General features: G+C 40.7%; 1 non-coding gene and 1 pseudogene across 1 annotated transcript; both read right to left on the reverse strand.

The window, feature by feature from the left end:
- Positions 1 to 7,202: 7,202 nt before the first annotated feature.
- LOC116763813 lies at positions 7,203 to 7,309 on the reverse strand. The gene has a single exon (XR_004352628.1). It is a non-coding gene; the product is annotated as a U6 spliceosomal RNA (small nuclear RNA).
- An 8,460-nt stretch (positions 7,310 to 15,769) lies between these two features.
- LOC116763301 lies at positions 15,770 to 16,029 on the reverse strand (annotated as a pseudogene).
- Between the last annotated feature and the right edge of the window lie 3,742 nt (positions 16,030 to 19,771).

The raw sequence follows: 19,771 nt of genomic DNA on the forward strand, positions 1-19,771 counted from the left end.
GAACCTTCTCTAGGCAAGAAACACAAGAGAAGGAAAGGACCTACAATAACAAACCCAAAACAATTAAGAAAATGGTAATAGGAACATACATATCAATAATTACCTTAAATGTAAATGGATTAAATGCTCCCACCAAGAGACACAGACTGGCTGAATAGATACAAAAACAAGACCCATACATATACTGTCTACAAGAGACCCACTTCAGACCTAGGGACACATACAGACTGAAAGTGAGGGGATGGAAAATGATATTCCATGCAAATGGAAATCAAAAGAAAGCTGTAGTAGCAATTTTCATATCAGACAAGATAGACTTTAAAATAAAGAATGTTACAAGAGACAAAGAAGGACACCACATAATGATCAAGGGATCGGTCCAAGAAGAAGATATAACAATTGTAAATATTTATGCACCCAACATAGGAGCACCTCAATACATAAGGCAAATACTAACAGCCATAAAAGGGGAAAACGGCAGTAACACATTCATAGTAGGGGACTTTAACACCCCACTTTCACCCATGGATAGATCATCCAAAATGAAAATAAATAAGGAAACACAAGTTTTAAATGATACATTAAACAAGATGCACTTAATTGATATTTATAGGACATTTCATCCAAAAACAACAGAATATACTTTCTTCTCAAGTGCTCATGGAACATTCTCAAGGATTGATCATATCTTGGGTCACAAATCAAGCCTTGGTCAATTTAAGAAAATTAAAATTGTATCAAGTATCTTTTCTGACTATAATGCTATGTGACTAGATATCAATTACAGGAAAAGACCTGTAAAAAATACAAACACATGGAGGCTAAACAATACACTACTTAATAATGAAGTGACCACTGAAGAAATCAAAGATGAAATCAAAAAATACCTAGAAACAAATGACAGTGGAGACACGATGACCCAAAACCTATGGGATGCAGCAAAAGCAGTTCTAAGAGGGAAGTTTATAGCAATACAATCCTACCTTAAGAAACAAGAAACATCTCAAATAAACAACCTAACCTTGCACCTAAAGCAATTAGAGAAAGAAGAACAAAAAAACCCCAAAGTTAGCAGAAGGAAAGAAATCATAAAGATCAGATCAGAAATAAATGAAAAAGAAATGAAGGAAACGACAGCAAAGATCAATAAAACTAAAAGCTGGTTCTTTGAGAAGATAAACAAAATTGATAAACCATTAGCCAGACTCATCAAGAAAAAAAGGGAGAAGACTCAAATCAATAGAATTAGAAATGAAAAAGAAGAAGTAACAACTGACACTGCAGAAATACAAAAGATCATGAGAGATTACTACAAGCAACTCTATGACAATAAAATGGACAATCTGGAAGAAATGGACAAATTCTTAGAAATGCACAACCTGCCAAGACTGAATCAGGAAGAAAGAGAAAATATGAACAGACCAATCACAAGCACTGAAATTGAGACTGTGATTAAAAATCTTCCAACAAACAAAAGTCCAGGACCAGATGGCTTCACAGGCGAATTCTATCAAACATTTAGAGGAGAGCTAACACCTATCCTTCTCAAACTCTTCCAAAATATAGCAGAGAGAGGAACACTCCCAAACTCATTCTACTAGGCCACCATCACCCTGATACCAAAACCAGACAAAGATGTCACAAAGAAAGAAAACTACAGGCCAGTATCACTGATGAACATAGATGCAAAAATCATCAACAAAATACTAGCAAACAGAATCCAACAGCATATTAAAAGGATCATACACCATGATCAAGTGGGGTTTATTCCAGGAATGCAAGGATTCTTCAATATACGCACATCAATCAATGTGATACACCATATCAACAAATTGAAGGAGAAAAACCATATGATCATCTCAATAGATGCAGAGAAAGCTTTTGACAAAATTCAACACCCATTTATTTTAAAAACCCTGCAGAAAGTAGGCATAGAGGGAACTTTCCTCAACATAATAAAGGCCATATATGACAAACCCACAGCCAACACTGTCCTCAATGGTGGAAAAGTGAAAGCATTTCCACTTAGATCAGGAATAAGACAAGGTTGCCCACTCTCACCACTATTATTCAACATAGTTCTGCAAGTTTTAGCCACAACAATCAGAGAAGAAAAAGAAATAAAAGGAATCCAAATCGGAAAAGAAGAAGTAAAGCTGTCACTGTTTGCAGATGACATGGTACTATACATAGAGAATCCTAAAGATGCTACCAGAAAACTATTAGAGCTAATCAATGAATCTGATAAAAAATTAATGCACAGAAATCTCTTTGCATTCCTATACACTAATGATGAAAAATCTGAAAATGAAATCAAGAAAACACTCCCATTTACCACTGCAACAAAAAGAATAAAATAACTAGGAATAAACCTACCTAAGGAGACAAAAGACCTATATGCAGAAAATTACAAAACACTGATGAAAGAAATTAAAGATGATACAAACAGGTGGAGAGATATACCATGTTCTTGGATTGGAAGAATCAACATTGTGAAAATGACTCTTCCACCCAAAGCAATCTTCAGATTCAATACAATCCCTATCAAACTACCACTGGCATTTTTCACAGAACTAGAACAAAATATTTCACAATTTGTATGGAAACACGAAAGACCCCGAATAGCCAAAGCAATCTTGACAATGAAAACTGGAGCTGGAGGAACCAGGCTCCCTGACTTCAGACAATACTACAAAGCTGCAGTAATCAAGACAGTATGGTACTGGCACAAAAACAGAAATATAGATCAATGGAACAGGATAGAAAGCCCAGAGATAAACCCATGCACATATGGTCACATTATCTTTGATAAAGGAGGCAGGAATGTACAGTGGAGAAAGGACAGCCTCTTCAATAAGTGGTGCTGGGAAAACTGGACAGGTACATGTAAAAGTATGAGATTAGAACACTCCCTAACACCATACACAAAAATAAGCTCAAAATGGATTAGAGGTCTAAATTTAAGGCCAGGAACTATCAAACTCTTAGAGGAAAACATAGGCAGAACACTCTATGACATAAATCACAGCAAGATCCTTTTTGACCCACCTCCTAGAGAAATAGAAATAAAAACAAAAATAAACAAATGGGACCTAATGAAACTTCAAAGCTTTTGTGCAGCAAAGGAAACCATAAACAAGACCAAAACACAACCCTCAGAATGGGAGAAAATATTTGCAAATGAAGCAACTGACAAAGGATTAATCTCCAAAATTTATAAGCAGCTCATGCAGCTCAATATTAAAAAAACAAACAACTGAATCCAAAAATGGGCAGAAGACCTAGACATTTCTCCAAAGAAGATATACAGACTGCCAACAAACACATGAAAGAATGCTCAACATCATTAATCATTAGAGAAATGCAAATCAAAACTACAATGAGATATCATCTCACACCAGTCAGAATGGCCATCATCAAAAAATCTAGAAACAATAAATGCTGGAGAGGGTGTGGAGAAAAGGGCACGCTCTTGCACTGCTGGTAGGAATGTGAATTGGTACAGCCACTATGGAGAACAGTATGGAGGTTCCTTAAAAAACTACAAATAGAACTACCATATGACCCAGCAATCCCACTACTGGGCATATACCCTGAGAAAACCAAAATTCACAAAGAGTCATGTACCAAAATATTCATTGCAGCTCTATTTACAATAGCCAGGTCATGGAAGCAACCTAAGTGTCCATCATCTGATGAATGGATAAAGAAGTTGTGGCACGTATATACAATGGAATATTACTCAGCCATAAAAAGAAACAAAATTGAGTTATTTGTAGTGAGGTGGATGGACCTAGAGTCTGTCATACAGAGTGAAGTCAGTCAGAAAGAGAAAAACAAATACCATATGCTAACACATATATATGGAATCTAAGGAAAAAAGAAAAAAAAATGTCATTAAGAACCTAGGGGTAAGACGGGAATAAAGACACAGACCTACTAGAGAATGGACTTGAGGATATGGGGAGGGCGAAGGGTAAGCTGTGACAAAGTAAGAGAGTGGCATGGACATATATACACTACCAAACGTAAAATAGATAGCCAATGGGAAGCAGCAGCATGGTATAGGGAGATCAGCTTGGTGCTTTGTGACCACCTAGAGGGGTGGGATAGGGAGGGTGGGAGGGAGGGAGATGCAAGAGGGAAGAGATATGGGAACATATGTATATGTATAACTGATTCACTTTGTTATAAAGCAGAAACTAACACACCATTGTAAAGCAATTATACTCCAATAAAGATGTTAAAAATAAATAAATAAATAAATAAGGATATACTGTTGAAGAAAACACAGAAGGCTCTTAAATATATGGAAAGATACTCAATCTCACATATAATAAGGAAATGCAAAAAAAGAAGAAAAACTAAAAGGAACATTTTATATATCAATTTGGCAAATCTCATAAGTTTGCTAACATACTATGCAAGTGAAAGTAAGGGAAAAATAAACACTATTACACATACTGAATGGAGTGTAAATTGGCACAATGACTCTGAAGGGCAATTTGGCAATATCTATCAAGATTATAGATATGAATATACTTCCACCCAGCAATCATTTCTAGGAAATTAGCCAACAAATAGCTCTCATATGTGCAAATGGTATACGTGCAAAGTTATTCATTGTAGTATAATTTGTAATTACAAAATACTGGAAACAATCTAAATGTTCAGCAACAGAAGTTTGGTTAAATGAACTACTGTATATTCATACAATGGAAAAAATGTCATGCAACTATTGAAAAAAGAGATGTAGTGACTTGGATTATTCTTCAAGATAGAGTACGGCAAGGTGCAGAACCATTTGTGTGAAAAAAGGAAACTAATAGAAATATATTTAGTTTTGCTTGTTTATTCATAAAGTATTTCTGAGTGGATCCCCAGTATCTTAGGTCAGTCTGCAACTAGACTAGATGCCACAGACTAGATAGCTTAAAGAAAAATGAATTTTCTCACTGTTCTGGAGGCTGGAAGTCTGGGATCAGGGTGTTAGCTTGCTCAGGTCCTGGCGAGGACTCTCTTCCTAGCTGAAGATGGCTCTCTTCTCCCTGTGTGCTCACATGGTGGAAAGGGAGTAAGCTCTCTGGTATCTCTTCTTATAAGGGCACTAATCTAATCCCATTATGGGGGCTCTACTCTTATGACCTCATCAAAACCCAACTACCTCCCAAGGGCTCCATCTCAAGATACCAACCCATTGGGGTGGGGGGACTTAAGCCTTCAACATATGAATTTGGGAGGGGGGGGATACAATTCAGTCCATAGCACTAAGTAACTGATAATAGCAGCTGTCTCTTGGCCCAAGGAGGGAAACAGGAGCTAGGGGATAGGACAGTAAAGGTGATTTTTCACTGTTTGCTCTTTATAACTCTGTAATTCCCCAACACCAGCTGGATGTCCAACAATTTGATTCAATTCTGATACTATCTATCTGGAGTTAGTGTCAGATCCCACAAGTGAAAGGGCTCAGTCCCACAGGCTGCCCCCACTTCAGAAGCCAATCACAACTCCTAGGCCACCAGTAATTCTGACCAACCAGCTATAAATTGGGGGTTCCCATTACCCCTTCCTCAGGTATGATAATTTGCTAAAATGGCCCGCAGAACTCAGGAAAACATTTACTGGTTAAATATAAAAGAGGCAAATGAAGAGGCACATAGGTGAGGTCCAGAAGGGTCCTGAGTACAAAAGCATCTGTCCCTGTGGAGCTGGGGCGCTTCATCCTTCCAGCATGTGGATGTGTTCACCAAACTGGAAGCTCTCCAAACCCTGTTTAGAGATGTTTATGGAGACCTCATTGCAAGGGTATGACTGATCAAATCACTGGCCATCGGTGATTGAACTCCATCTCTATCCCCTCTCCTCACCCCTCCCCAGTGGTTGGGGGGTGGGACTGAAAGTTCCAACCCTCTAATCAAGGCTTGGTCTTTTGGAGACCACTCCTGGTCCTGAAGCTATCTAGAGGTGCACCAAGAATCACCTCATTAGCACGAACTCAGACACGGTTGAAAGGGGCTTGTTATGAATAACAAAAGACACTCTGTCACTCAGGAAATTCCAAGGGTTTTAGGAGTTCTGTATCAAGAAGGGCATGGAGGGGGACACAAAGACCAAATATATATTTCCTATAATATCACAATACCTTTTCTTTTTAAATTTTTTTTGATGTGGGCCATTTTTAAAGTCTCTGTTGAATTTGTTACAATATTGCTTCTTCTTCTTTTATTTTTTACCAGAATATTCTCACATTTTATTTATTTCAAGGCACTTTCCACCAGAAAGTGTAAAGAGAAGAAATAAACTACCCTGGTAAAACATTACATTTTAACAAAACAGTGAGATCCAAATGAGACAAAGCAGAAAAACTGACATACTTAATGTTCATTATCTTGAAATGGCTTAAAGTAGTTTGCCTGCTGAAAAAACAGAGACTGCAAAAAGGAGGAAACAGAGAAGTCTGCCAAGATGCCCCCTTGAAGATTTTCAGCCCATGGGGAAGGAACTAAACCCCTTAAACAAAGGTAAAGAACCGAAGAGTAACATCTGAATTCTCCACATCTCGCCAGCACCCAGCTCACATGGGTTTTAGAAATGGCTGATCAAGTCACTCACTGATTGAATTGGTGAATAAAATAGCAACACTTCTCATAAGCATTTAACAACATTTCGTGCACGTGACAAACCCCATTCAGGTCCCAATAGTTTATGGATGATTCTTGCCCATTACTATACATCTCAAACCCTCTATTTTGAAAAATATGTCAAATTGATTATATATTAATTATGCACATAAACGATCTTATATACACTAATAATAAAGGACTAGGAATATGCTGAATTACCTGGTGCTTTTCAAAAAATGTACGGTTTTATCTCTACTTCCCTAATATTTTCCTTCCAGCTTCTGCTGTATTTAACTCTTAATTTCCTGAAGATTAAAACCCCCTTTCTCCTTAACTTATTTTTATCCTCAAACCTCAGAGGAAATGATTGCACAGAAAGGTCACACCTGAGGCTGATGACTGAGACAGAATTGAAATTCATCACTTCTAGGGGGTAAGGAAAGGGCTCCCGCCCCAATCCTCACAAGGTCCAAAGGGCAGCACAAAGGGCCAGTCTAGGCCCTGAATGGTCTACAAGGACCGCAGCAGTTTTGCCTTTCCACCCGTTACTGAATTACACCATCACCTGGGGAAGGAAAAAAAAATATGGAACGCTTCATGAATTTGCGTGTCATCCTTGTGCAGGGGCCATGCTAATCTTCTCTGTATTGTTCCAATTTGGGTATATGTGCTGCTGAAGCGAGCACTGCTTCTGTTTTTTATGTTTGGGGTTTTATTGGCCATGAGGCATATGGGATCTTAGCTCCCCGACCAGGGATCGAACCTGCACCCCCTGAATTGGAAGGCAAAGTCTTAACCACTGGACTGCCAGGGAAGTCCCCCACAATACCTTTTGAATTTTAACCTATGTACACACACACACACACTAAATAGTATTAAAATAGTGAAGAGGGGGGAATGCTCAAAAAGCCTGAGTTAACCAAGTTCACATAACTTGCTAGGGTGAGACCTGGGCCTCAGATTTCCTTACTTCTATTTAAAGATTCTTTACAATGTGTCATGATTATTTTTTCATCTCTTTGAAGATGTTTACTGCTTTTGTGACTTCAGGGGTCTGAGATTTCTAGTTTTCACATTTTAAAAAGGTGAGTCCTCCAGACTTTGGGGCATGGGACACTTGTGGGAGATCAACATTAATGTAGTTTTTCTCCAATGATCAGTGCAAGACATAGTATACAGAGACAGTTATTTATATCATGCAAATTGGGAAAGACTTCGAAACCATCCCATACAAAATACCTCTCTACTAGTCTGTTCAAAGACCTGAAAGAAATCCTACTACTGTAAACCTCTTAAGAGAAATGCAAATATTTCTAAGAGAGGTACTCTCACACTCTGAACAACCATTATTAACTCCTCCTGAAAAAATGAATTTATTAGGTTCCTACCTCCAGGTCAGATTCCAAGAGCAAGCTCCTAGAGGAATGGGACTAAGGATAGTAAATTTCAGTAAAAAACAAAGTTTTAAGGCCCAGTTTTATCATCTGTAAAATGAGTGGGCTGGACCAGTGTCTCCTCAGATTTTCTTCCTAAATACCTGCTCTGCTAAATACCTTATTTCGTTTGTTACATGGAAAAACTGGGATGTGTGAAAAGGGGAAAGGGGATTGTTTTTCTTACTTGTCAGATGAGGAAACTGAGGCTCGAAAGAGTTGGGTCTCTTGTCCAAGATCATCAGCCAAGGAGCCTGTTTGACATGATCATTAAGTCCAGGTTCAGGGACCTTTCCACTGCATCATATTCGTTTCTTCATCTTTTGAGCCCCTACTACAGTGTACGGTGCTGGGATACAAAATTGAAAAGATGAGGCTCCTGCCCTCTTGGGGTCTGGCAGCCATTGGAGAAGATAAGTACCTAGCCACATTGTCAGCTCCATGCTGGAAAGAGAGATAGATGGGAGGATGGAGAGTTGGGAGTGGGGATCAGCTAAAGCTTCACAGGAGAGGCACATCGCTGAAGTTGAACTAGGAAGGATGAGCAGGTGTTTGGTATAAAGACAGGGCGGGCCAGTGCTCTCAGGAGAAGAGACTTCACCTTAAAGTGGGACGCAAGGTGCAGTGAGTTGTCTGCAGCAGATTGTCAGAGAGAAACTTTGGGGCAGAGGGGCCTTCCAACCTCTTTTGGATAACATCATTTGTCATTCCCTTGTTCATGTCTGTGACAGATTGTTGGGGTCATAGGCTCCTTCTAACTGGCTCCTCTGCCATCCCTATGTGGTCCTTTATTAAAGGGGCTATATTATGAAAGAAGATGAAAAGTGACAGACAAATAACCGACCATGCCATAACTTCTTCAGTTGTTTTATACTTAGTTTTACTTCCTAGATTATGGAGTAGGGGATTGGAATCACCCTTGAAGTTTTCACAAGACTCAGTAACACACCCAGGTTACAAGTGAAGGACAAAGACAAAATTTTCATCATTGATTAAAAGAAGAAATCCATCAAGGCTACTGCCTGGGCCAGCTGGAGTCATGGGTGAGGGCTCCTGGAACAGGGACAGGTTGCTACCAGATGGCTTGGGGACACCACATTGTGCAAGCCTCCCCTTAACATCCCAGAAACGCACTTCGGAAGTAGAACTAGGAAGTCTCTCTCTTCCCTTCCTCACGTTTGCTCCTCAATTTTTGACCACTTGGGTCAGTATCACTCTGACATACATCTGTCTCTGACGTGTCAGTGGTTCTCATTTAGCTCACTTACAGACCTGTAAACACAGACAGACAGACAGACAGACACACACACACACACACACACACACATACAGACCTCTTGTACCTCTCTCCTGAAGTGGGTGAAATCTATCTTCTGCTACACTCTTTACATTTCTGACACAGATACAATACTCAGGGCTCCTAGCCAAAACTCTAATTCATTTCATGTTCTTAAAAGAGACCTAACTTATTCCAAATCTTTTGTCCATTTTACAAACTCCCTCTTGTTTGCTTTTCTTTTACGGTAATGGGGGAACACTGAATTCACCTGAGTCTTTCTTAACACATTGCATTTGTTTATAAATCAATCCTTTTAAAGCTGCTCCAGGTAGATCCCTTGGTGGGTGTGCAAGTGAAATGCACCAGAGAAAGATTGTGCTGTCTAGGATAAGAGAAAATTGCATAGTTCCCGAAAGAGAGTGGGAGGGAGGGTGAAGATGAAAAGAGGAAGGAGGAAAGAGAGGTGCCCTAGTGGCCAGGCCACCATCTTCCCAGTCAGCCAGGTTTGTAACCTCAGGGACTTCTCACCTCTTCACATTTATGTGCCCTCCCCAGGCAGCCAGTTGCCAAAGCCTGCCATTCTTCCTTCTCTGCCTTTTAAGTGGGAATCTCCTTCATTCTGTTCTTACTATCACATCTTTAACCGGGATCCTGAACACTGAGCTCGGAATATATCAGCCTCCCAGCAGACCAATTTATCAGCTTCCCGGCTGACCTTCCTACCACCAACTTCTCTACCCTCTGTCACACCCCCATTATCAGACCAATTTTCCTAAAACATACTTTGTCCACCACATTGGACAAAGCCTTGGCGGCTCCCCACAGACCTTTAACTAAAGCTCGCTAGTTTTAGCCTAAAATTCAAGGTCCCATGCATGTGGCCCTAACTTATTCTTTTTGGCCTATCTTCACTGCATTAGCTGTTAGTAAACACTTACCAAGGGCCAGGCACGCTGTTAAAAGCTTCTAAATGTTGTTTGTCTAGTTGAAATCTCTTTCCAGGAAAGGTGTTTGTCCCCACGTTAGTGAGACCCCGTCGGGTGGCCATTAACGACAGCTGAGCATGTGACACAGACCAGCCAATCAGAGCATTCTTCCACCCCAAGCTGCAGGCCAGCCAATCAGAGCATTCTACTCTCCCCATCTCCAAGCCCAGCTTTAGGAAATTTGACTTAAAGGTACGGGAGAGAGTGGGTTTCTCTCTTCCTCTGGGGTTGAAATCTACACAGAAAAGCAGAGAAGAGCAGAGAGGAGAAGAGATGGAGAATGAGAGAGAGGCGAAACCTGATGACATTGTCCCTCTGGATCCCACCACGCAGGCAGCTAGTTATACGTCCGGCCTTTTACCATAATGAGTCAAAAAGTCCGTTCCTTACTTAAGCTTGTTTGAGTTAGGTTTGCTGTTATTTGCAACTGAAACGATGACTAGAGCACTTTACAGGACTTAGCTCATTAGACCCTTACCACGGCCCGGTGAAGTCGGACTGTCACTTTCAATCATTTTGATGAGGCAGTGACACTAGAGAGATGTGACTTTCCCGCGGTCTCGCAGCTTTTACTGAGGAGATATTTACGACCAGGCGTCCGACTACAGAGCTCTTACGGTGTGCTCTAAGTCCCTTCAGGAAGACATGCCCAGTATTTCCTGTGTGCCAGGTAGGAGGCTGAGTGCAACACACGCCTGCTCCCATCCCATCTGCTCCTGTGCTGCACACTATGGCCTCACACAGGTCCTGACTTTTTACATCTGGATCTTTACTCAGGGTATTTTCTCCACCTGAGCATGCTCCCCACCCCACCTCTGCCTGGCAATATATACTTACCCTTCAAATCTGAAATCAAATGTCAAATCCTTCTGGAGGCCTGTCCTCAAAGGCCTCACCCAGAAGAAATTACTTCCTCCTTTGAGTTTTAAAGACTTTGACTTGAGCACAGGGCCAAATGGGTGTCTTCCGGGGCTTACTGCACAGTAACCTGTGGGCATTTCTTATGGAGGTTGAGAGGACTTGTGGTTTGAAGTCACCAGATTTCCGCTCCAGTCATTTCGACGGTAACTCTGCAAAACCCACACGTTTTGTAGCAAGCAGTGCCAGTGTTGTGGTCATGAGTGGTAGCTTTAGAGTGTACAGGGCTGGGCTGGAACCTGGCTCTGTAACTCTCAAGCTTGGGCAACCTTAAACAGATTGCGTGTTCTCTGAGTGTTTCATTTTTCTTATCTGAGTACGGAGATGAGAACAGCATTGATTTAGAGAGCTGTGAGAAGTAAATGAGATAACCAATGTTAAGGCCTTAGCATACTATCTGGCATATAGCATATATCTCTATCTATCATCTATCTGTCTATCTATCTAAAGTTCTTATGTAAGGGATCATAGCTTCTACTCATGTTGCCTCCTCATACAGAGCAGACACAAGTAAAACATGTATTTATTAAGTGAAGGACCAGTCTTAAAATATCCACTCCCTTAAACCTTCTCCCAGGCTTCTACAGCAAATGACCAATTACAGCTGCTTGAGGAAGTGAAAGAGAGTTGGAAGCAGCAGGATAGAGATGTGGGGGGGGAAGGAAGAGGGAAGATGGGGGTCAGGAAATAAAAGCCCCTTTCAAGGAAGAGTATTGGGACTTCCATGGTTGTCCAGTGGTTAATCCCTGGTCAGGGAGCTAAGATCCCACGTGCCTTGTGGCCAAAAAAGCAAAACATAAAACTGAAGCAATATTGTAACAAATTCAATAAAGACTTTAAAAATGGTCCACATCAAAAAAAAAAAATCTTAAAAAAAAAGAGTATTATAAGAGCAGCGAAGGTAATCAAACACCAGAATTATTTTTGTTCCTTAGACCAACCTGTCCTTCATCCCTTATTTGTCTTCTCTCAGTGGACATCAGGTGAGGTAGCCAATGACATAGGCTCCATTATCTTCTGGAATTGTGCAGCATTACCAGTTCAGTCCTCCTCCTATAAGTGGGCACGAGGCAGCCGTGCTGCAGTGGTGGCAGCAGCTGCACCTGCCATTGCAGCGGCTTGCTGACTTCTGGGCTGCAACTATGGTGGTGTGACCTTGAAACAAATATTCAAGCTGTGGCCCCTGACTCCTCCTCCAGCCCTTCCAACAATATTGAAAGCATATAATCCCTTTTATTGTATCCCTCTCTTCTTGAAATACCTAGAGAGGTTTCTGTTTCCAGCACTAACTTCTGCTTAATACATATAACATATTTAAAACAGCATATTAAAATTAGTTTTAAAATGTTAGTCAATTTAAAATTTATTTTAAAATATATTTATAAACATGATATATAGATATGGAAATTATCATGAAGATGATCACCAATGGCTGGATACTAAAGTTGAGGAGACACTGATCTCGTTTAACACTCATAACCAAGTTGGCACTATTATTACCTACAAGAGAAAACTTTGAGAGGTTAAATGACTTGCCCAGGATCACACAGGTACTAAGTGATTGTTCTGACTCCACCGTTTTTAAACTGGAGAAAGGACGTGGAACTTCATTTGATTGTCATCAAGGATCAGACATCAAGCAGCACCTGAGCTGTGTCCTGAAGAATTAATTGATTTAGCCAGTAAGTTGGGGAGGTTGTGTGGGGGGGGATTTCTAGGCTGAACGAACAGCATGAGCAAAGGGATGATGGTGTGAATGAACATCCCTCATCACAGGATCCAATGGAACCTTACAATTCTGGAGAAGAGGGACATGACTGGAAGTGATGCTTGAGAGGTAAGCAGGGATCCAGTCCTGGGAGGCCTTGGAGGCCATGCTGAGGAGATGAAACAATTCTGAAAGCTAGGGGGCCATGGAAGGATTTTACTGATGGCATGGTCTATTTACATGGGAATTTTAGAGAGGTCATTCTGGTAATCTGAGGCGTGATGGGTGGAGTTGTCCAGTAGAGAGCTGGGATAAGGGGCTAGAGCTATGGGAGAGCAGTGGGCTGGGGGAGTCTATAGGTAGGTGATGAGAACAGAAACCATCTATCTTTTTTTTTTTTTTTTTTTCTTTTTCTGCTGTACGCAGGCCTCTCACTGTTGCGGAGCACAGGCTCCGGACACACAGGCTCAGCAGCCATGGCTCACGGGCCCAGCCACTCTGCGGCATGTGGGATCTTCCCGGAATGGGGCACGAACCCGTGTCCCCTGCATCGGCAGGCGGACTCTCAATCACTGCACCACCAGGGAAGCCCAGAAACCATCTATCTTTGCATGGTTGATGGTCCACATTGAACAAGACAGTCCACATTGGGATGAGGGCTGGGATCTGGAGGCTGTGGGACCACAGGACATCAGAATATGTTCTCACATGCCAGGGACCCTAAGTCACCCAATCTAACAACTACTCTTAGATTTAGAAGGATGCACGGACACAGTTTTCTCTTAGGCCCCTTCCTTTATCCCCTCCCTATCTGCCCATGTCCCTTCCACCCACTGGCAGAAATACATCTGCACTGGATTTTTGTTAAAATGACCTCATTGTATTTCTAAGATGGAAAGTGTGCTGTTAGTGGGCTCCTCTTAGGAAAACCCGAGACTTGTCTGAGTGGTGGGTAGTGTTTGAGCCAGGCCCTTTTAGTTTTCTTCCATTCATTTGTGGAGAAACTGGTGCCCTTAGGAAACTGCTTAAATTTTGTTTCATTATTCCCTATGTTTGGATTATGTCCATTCAGTCATTCAACACATACTGACTGTATTCAGTCATTCAACACACCTGCTATATGTCAAAGTTCCTGCCCTCATGGAGATTATATTCTATAGTAGTGATAATATATATATATGATATAGTAGTTACATTTATATATATATATATATTAGGTTGAAGAAAAATAAAACAAGGTGGCATGGTAAGGGGCTAGAGAGTGATGAAGACTGATACTTGAGGAGGAGCAGAGGAATCTTCTCACAAAAGACAACATTTGAACAGTGACCTGACTGAAGTAAGGAAGTGGCCATATGGCTCTTGGGGAAAGAGGTCTCAGGTAGAGGAAATTGAACTCAGAAACAGAGACTAGATTTGTGGTTACCAGGGGCAGGGTGTGGGGGTAGGGGTAGAGAAAATGGGTGAAGCTGGTCAAAGGGTAAAATTACCAGTTATAAGATGAATAAATTATGGGGATCTAATGTATAGCATGATGAATCCAGTTAACAATACTGTATTGTATACTTGAAAGTTGCTAAGAGAGTAGATCTTAAAAGTTTTCACCAAAAAACTATGTGAGGTGATGGATGTGTTTCCTAACCTTACTACAGTAATAATTTTGCCATTTATACATATATCAAGTCATCACATTGTACACCTTAAAATTACACAACGTTATATGTCAATTATATCTCAGTAAAGCAGGGAAAATAAAAGTTACAGGAAAGTTTCCAGACTGTGGCAGGCGGGGCGTGATTTTTTTTTTTTTTTCTGTTGTTGTTTTGTTTTTGGTTTTGGCCATGCTTTGCGGCTTGTGGGATTTTAGTTCCCCAGCCAGGAATCAAACCCAGGCCTTTGGCGGTGAGAGCGTGGAGTTCTAACCACTGGACCACCAGGGAATTCCCTGTTTGATTTTATTGTTGTGGCTGTTTTATTTGGGACATAATCTTAAATTGAAAAATAAACAGAAAGTCAAAGTGAAAAAAAGAAGTTCTGAAGTAGAGGGAATAGCAAGTGTAAAGTGCAGGGACCGGGGTGTGTTTGCTGTGTTAGAGGAATGAGCTAGGAAGCCAGTGTGGCTGGAGTGAAAAGTGGTTGAGAAAGAGAGGTAGGAGATGAGTCAGAGAAGCAGCCAGGGTCATGGAAGGACTTTGATTTTATTCTAAGTGTGCTAGGAAGCTGCTGAGCAAGGGAGTGTCATGATCTGAATTTTATTTATATATATATATTTTTTTTTTCCCATAGAAAGCAGAAAAATTATTTATTCCAAAAGATAGCAGAAATAAGAAATTCATCCTGAAAATATACTTTGGTATATATTTTTGATATAATTCTGGTGAGACAGATTTTCCCTCTGAACATGTTCTCCTACTGACTGCCCCACTGCAGTCTTACCGTGTATAACAGTTTTCAAACACTTCCCTCATTCTCATGTTGTGAGCAGGCAGGAGCCACCTTCAAATCCACAGGATCCAAGGAGATAGTGACATTATTTCTCAGAAGAATGGCACTTTCTATCTCAGAAGAGTACATAAACATTTTGTGGAGGCAGCACAGTTTAGATTAAATAGACACATCATTCATCAAAATGTAAAGAAGGAGACAGGAAAAAATACTGCATTCTAGAATAAGATATTCAAATGTGGTGTGAATGTTTAAGGCAGCTGACGGCCAAAGTGGGCAAGTCAGGGAAGGTGGTCTGGGTATGGAGGTGCTTTTGCATCTAGAGGAGTTCTCTTCGTGACCTCAATGACTGAGCCCTGGCGAGCAGGTCTTCTTCCTCAAGACCAATGATGTTTGAGGTACCTACCAGATGGTTTCATTTTTCACCTGTGGTCCAAAGAGAGGGTTAAGTTGGGCCAGAACTGCAATCAGCCAAAAGAGATAGCAGCAAACTGAACAGGTCACCAAGATGGTGATGATAATGATGATAACTCCCCAGTTGGGACCCTTAGGGATGAACCCAGAGCACCAAGAAGCCAAGGAAGCCCTAGAACACATTCATCACGACGAGAGGCACTGTGAAGCCAGTATACGCCATGGTTGCTGCGGGAGGTGTCAGTCCCTGCCCTGCCACCTCACTTTGGTCCCATCTGGAAGTGTCAACTTGAATTATATTTTTCAGGAATGCTTGCCTGCTGTGTGGGGCAAGGGAGGAAGCAAAGGGACCAGTTAGGAGGATGTTGCATAATCTAGCAAGGGATGATGGTTTGGATAAAGAGGTTAGCAGTGGAGGTGGAGAGAAGTGTTCAGAATCAAGCTCTATTATAAAGGCAGAGCAACTAGAATTTTCTGATGAAAAAGGATGTGGAGTGTGAAAACGGGAGAGGAGTAAAAGAAGATACCCAGGGTTTTGGCCTAAGCAACTGGGTGAAAGTGGTGCCATTTACTGAGGTGGGAAGTTCTGGAGAGAAGCAGGATTGAGGGTGGCCATGGTAAGTTTGAGGTGGCTTTTAGATAGGTGATGGAGACATGGAGAAGGTAGTGGTATTAACAAGTCTGGAGCGCTGGGGTGAGGTCAGCTTGGACATATAAATTTGGGAGTCATTAATGTAAGTTTTGAAAGCCATAGGACTGGATCACGGGTTGGTATGCTTTTTTCTGTTTGCCAGCAGAAGGGCAAACAGAAGATCCAGATAGTAAATATTTTAGGCTTTGTGGGTCATGCAGTCGGTCATAGCTACTTAAGTCTGCCACTGTAGTATGAAAGCAGCTGTAGTTAATCTATGAATGAATGAGCATGACTATGTCCCAATAAAAATTTATTTGTAGAAGCAAGTGGCAGGCCAGATTTGGCCCATGGACTGTAGTTTACTAACTCTTGGACTACATGATGCTACTAGGGAGAGCGTAAAAAGAGAAGAGAGAGCTCAGAGCCCTGGGGCACTCCAACATATAGAGAAAATGGGAAGAAGAGGAGGATCGAAGAGACTGAGATACAGAAAGTGGCAAAGTAAGAGGAAAATCAAGAGTCTGGGCTGGCACAGAAGCAAAGGAAGATGTTTCAGGAAGGACAATATGATATTGTGGTGCCAGTAAACACTGTGAAAGATTTTGAAATGAGCGCCCCCCCGCCCCCGCCTGCCAAATAGAATGTCTGTCTAGTATACCCTTTAGGGTTATCTTCATCTTTCATTGTCTTTGAGCTATTTTATAACTTTTTAAGTTGTGGAAAACTGATCATAACCAATGATTCTTGTCCACAGAAATGAATTGCATCCTGTGGAATGCAACTGATTGCGCTGGTGGAATGCAATTACCCTGTGGATAGACCAGTTCTGCATCTATTTGTAAGTCTGTTCTAGGCTTCCTCATTGCTTTAATACTTGGGCTTCATTGAATTCTTCTTTGAACTGATTGTAACATCTTATTAGTTCCCTCATTAATTAATGATTAAAAGAGGGGCTTCTCTGGTGGTTCAGTGGTTAAGAATCCGCCTGCCAATGCAGGGGACACCGGTTCGGGCCCTGGTCTGGGAAGATCCCACATGCCGCGGAGCAACTAAGCCCGTGCACCACAACTGCTGAGCCGGCGCTCTAGAGCCCACGAGCCACAGCTACTGAAGCCCGCGCGCCTACAGCCCATGCTCCGCAACAAGAGAAGTCACTGCAATGAGAAGCCCACACACCGCAACAAAAGATTAGCCCTCGGGCTTCCCTGGTGGCCCAGTGGTTGAGAGTCCGCCTGCTGATGCAGGGGACACGGGTTCGTGCCCCGGTCCGGGAAGATCCCACATGCCGCGGAGCGGCTAGGCCCGTGAGCCATGGCCGCTGAGCCTGCGCATCCGGAGCCTGTGCTCTGCAACGGGAGAGGCCACAACAGTGAGAGGCCCGCGTACCACAAAAAAAAAAAAAAAAAAAAAAAATAGTAGCCCCCCACTCGCCGCAACTAGAGAAAGCCGGCACACAGCAACAAAGACCCAATGCAGCCAAAAACAAATAAATTTTAAAAATAAAATAAAATCATTGACGTGTTCATTGTATATTTGTATGCGAGTCATGATTTTACCTTTTAAAATTATTTTTTAAAGGTGGACATTGAGTAAAATAAGGGTTGAAAACTGACCATGGAATTTGGCAATATGGAGATCATGGTGACTTTGGTAAGAGCTATTTTGGAGAAGTAGTAGTAAAAGATTGGAGCAGATGCATAAAACTAAATGATAAAGACACATGGGCACAGGAAAAAGTAAATAGACCAATGGAACAGATTTAAAGAGTCCAGAACAAACCCACATGTAAATAGAAACTTTATAGATGACAGAGGTGAAAATGCAGAGAAAAGGATGGAATATATTCCATAAATGGTGCTGGGACAATTTTTACATGTATGGAAAAAAACAAAATTGGATATTTACCTCAAATCAAATAATCTGTTCCAGTGGCTTTAAGACCTAAATAAGAAAAGCCAAAGGCTAAAACTTTTAGAAGAAAATAGAATATTTTTGTGACCTCATGGAAAAACAAAAATTTAAAACAAAATACAAAATCACAAACTATAAAGGAAAATATTTATGGATTTGACTTAATTGAAATAAAAAAATACTACTTCTGATCATCAAAAACACCATAAAGAGATTGAAAATACAATTATTCCTAATGCTTAACTGACAAAGGTGTCTGGAATATGCAAAAAGCCCTTACAAATCAAAATAAATAAAAATAACCTAATAGAAAAATGTGCAAGAATATGAATAGGCAATTCTCAGGAAAGGAAAACCAAATGATCAATGAAGATATGAAAAGATGTACAACCTCAGTACTAATTAGTGAAATGCAGATTTAAACTCCAACATAATACCATTTCACACCTCTGAAACTGACTAATGTTTAAGGGTCTGATGAAACAAGTGTTGTGACAAAGGTGTGGGGAATTTTATAGCCTCCCAGTTGGAAGGCAAATTGGTATGACCACCTTGGAGAGCAATTCAGCAATATTTAATAGTTGATGTATGTGCCTTACAACACAACAACTCCATTCCTAGGTGTATACTTTAGAAAAACTCTAACATATGTACATAGGGACTCTTTATAGCAGTACTGCTGTAGTAAAAATCTGAATACAATCTGCATGTCCGTCAATTAGAAAATGGTTAAGTAAATTGTGGTTTGTTGGAACAATGGAGTACTAAATAACAATGAAAAAGAAATGAACTAGAGCTACACATATTAATATGTATGAATTTCACAAACATTCAGAGGAAAAATCAAGTTGCAGAGTACATGCACATACCTAGATTTTAGTGATATATCTTGCACATTTTTTGGTTAGATTTATCCCTAAATATTTATATTTTCAGTGCTATTAAAATGTTTTTTTAATTTCAATTTCCAGTTGTTCATTGCTAGCATATAGTCATACAATTAACTTGTTGTATATTAATCTTGTTATCATGCAACTTTGCCAAAGTCACTTATTCTAATAGGTTGTTTTGTGTTTTTTCTTTTTGTAAACTCCATCAGATTGTCTACATAGATTATCATATCATCTGTGAATACAGACAGTTTTACTTCTTCCTTTCCAATCTGGAGAACTTTTTCTTTTTCTCTTTTCTTGCCTGAACCCCCAGTACAATATAGCGGCAGTGAGAGTGGACATCCTTATTTTATTCCTGATCTTAGGGAGAAAGCGTTCAGTCTTTCAGACATTAAGTATGCTATTAGCTATGAGTTTTTTGTTGATGACTTTTATCAGATTGAGGAAATTCCCTTCTGTGATATTGTAATATAATAAGAAATACATATGCCGTCTTAATTCTCAGTTCCTGATACAGAGCTCCTAAA

Source organism: Phocoena sinus, chromosome 12 (genome assembly GCF_008692025.1).
Source record: "Phocoena sinus isolate mPhoSin1 chromosome 12, mPhoSin1.pri, whole genome shotgun sequence".
Taxonomy (NCBI): domain Eukaryota; kingdom Metazoa; phylum Chordata; class Mammalia; order Artiodactyla; family Phocoenidae; genus Phocoena; species Phocoena sinus.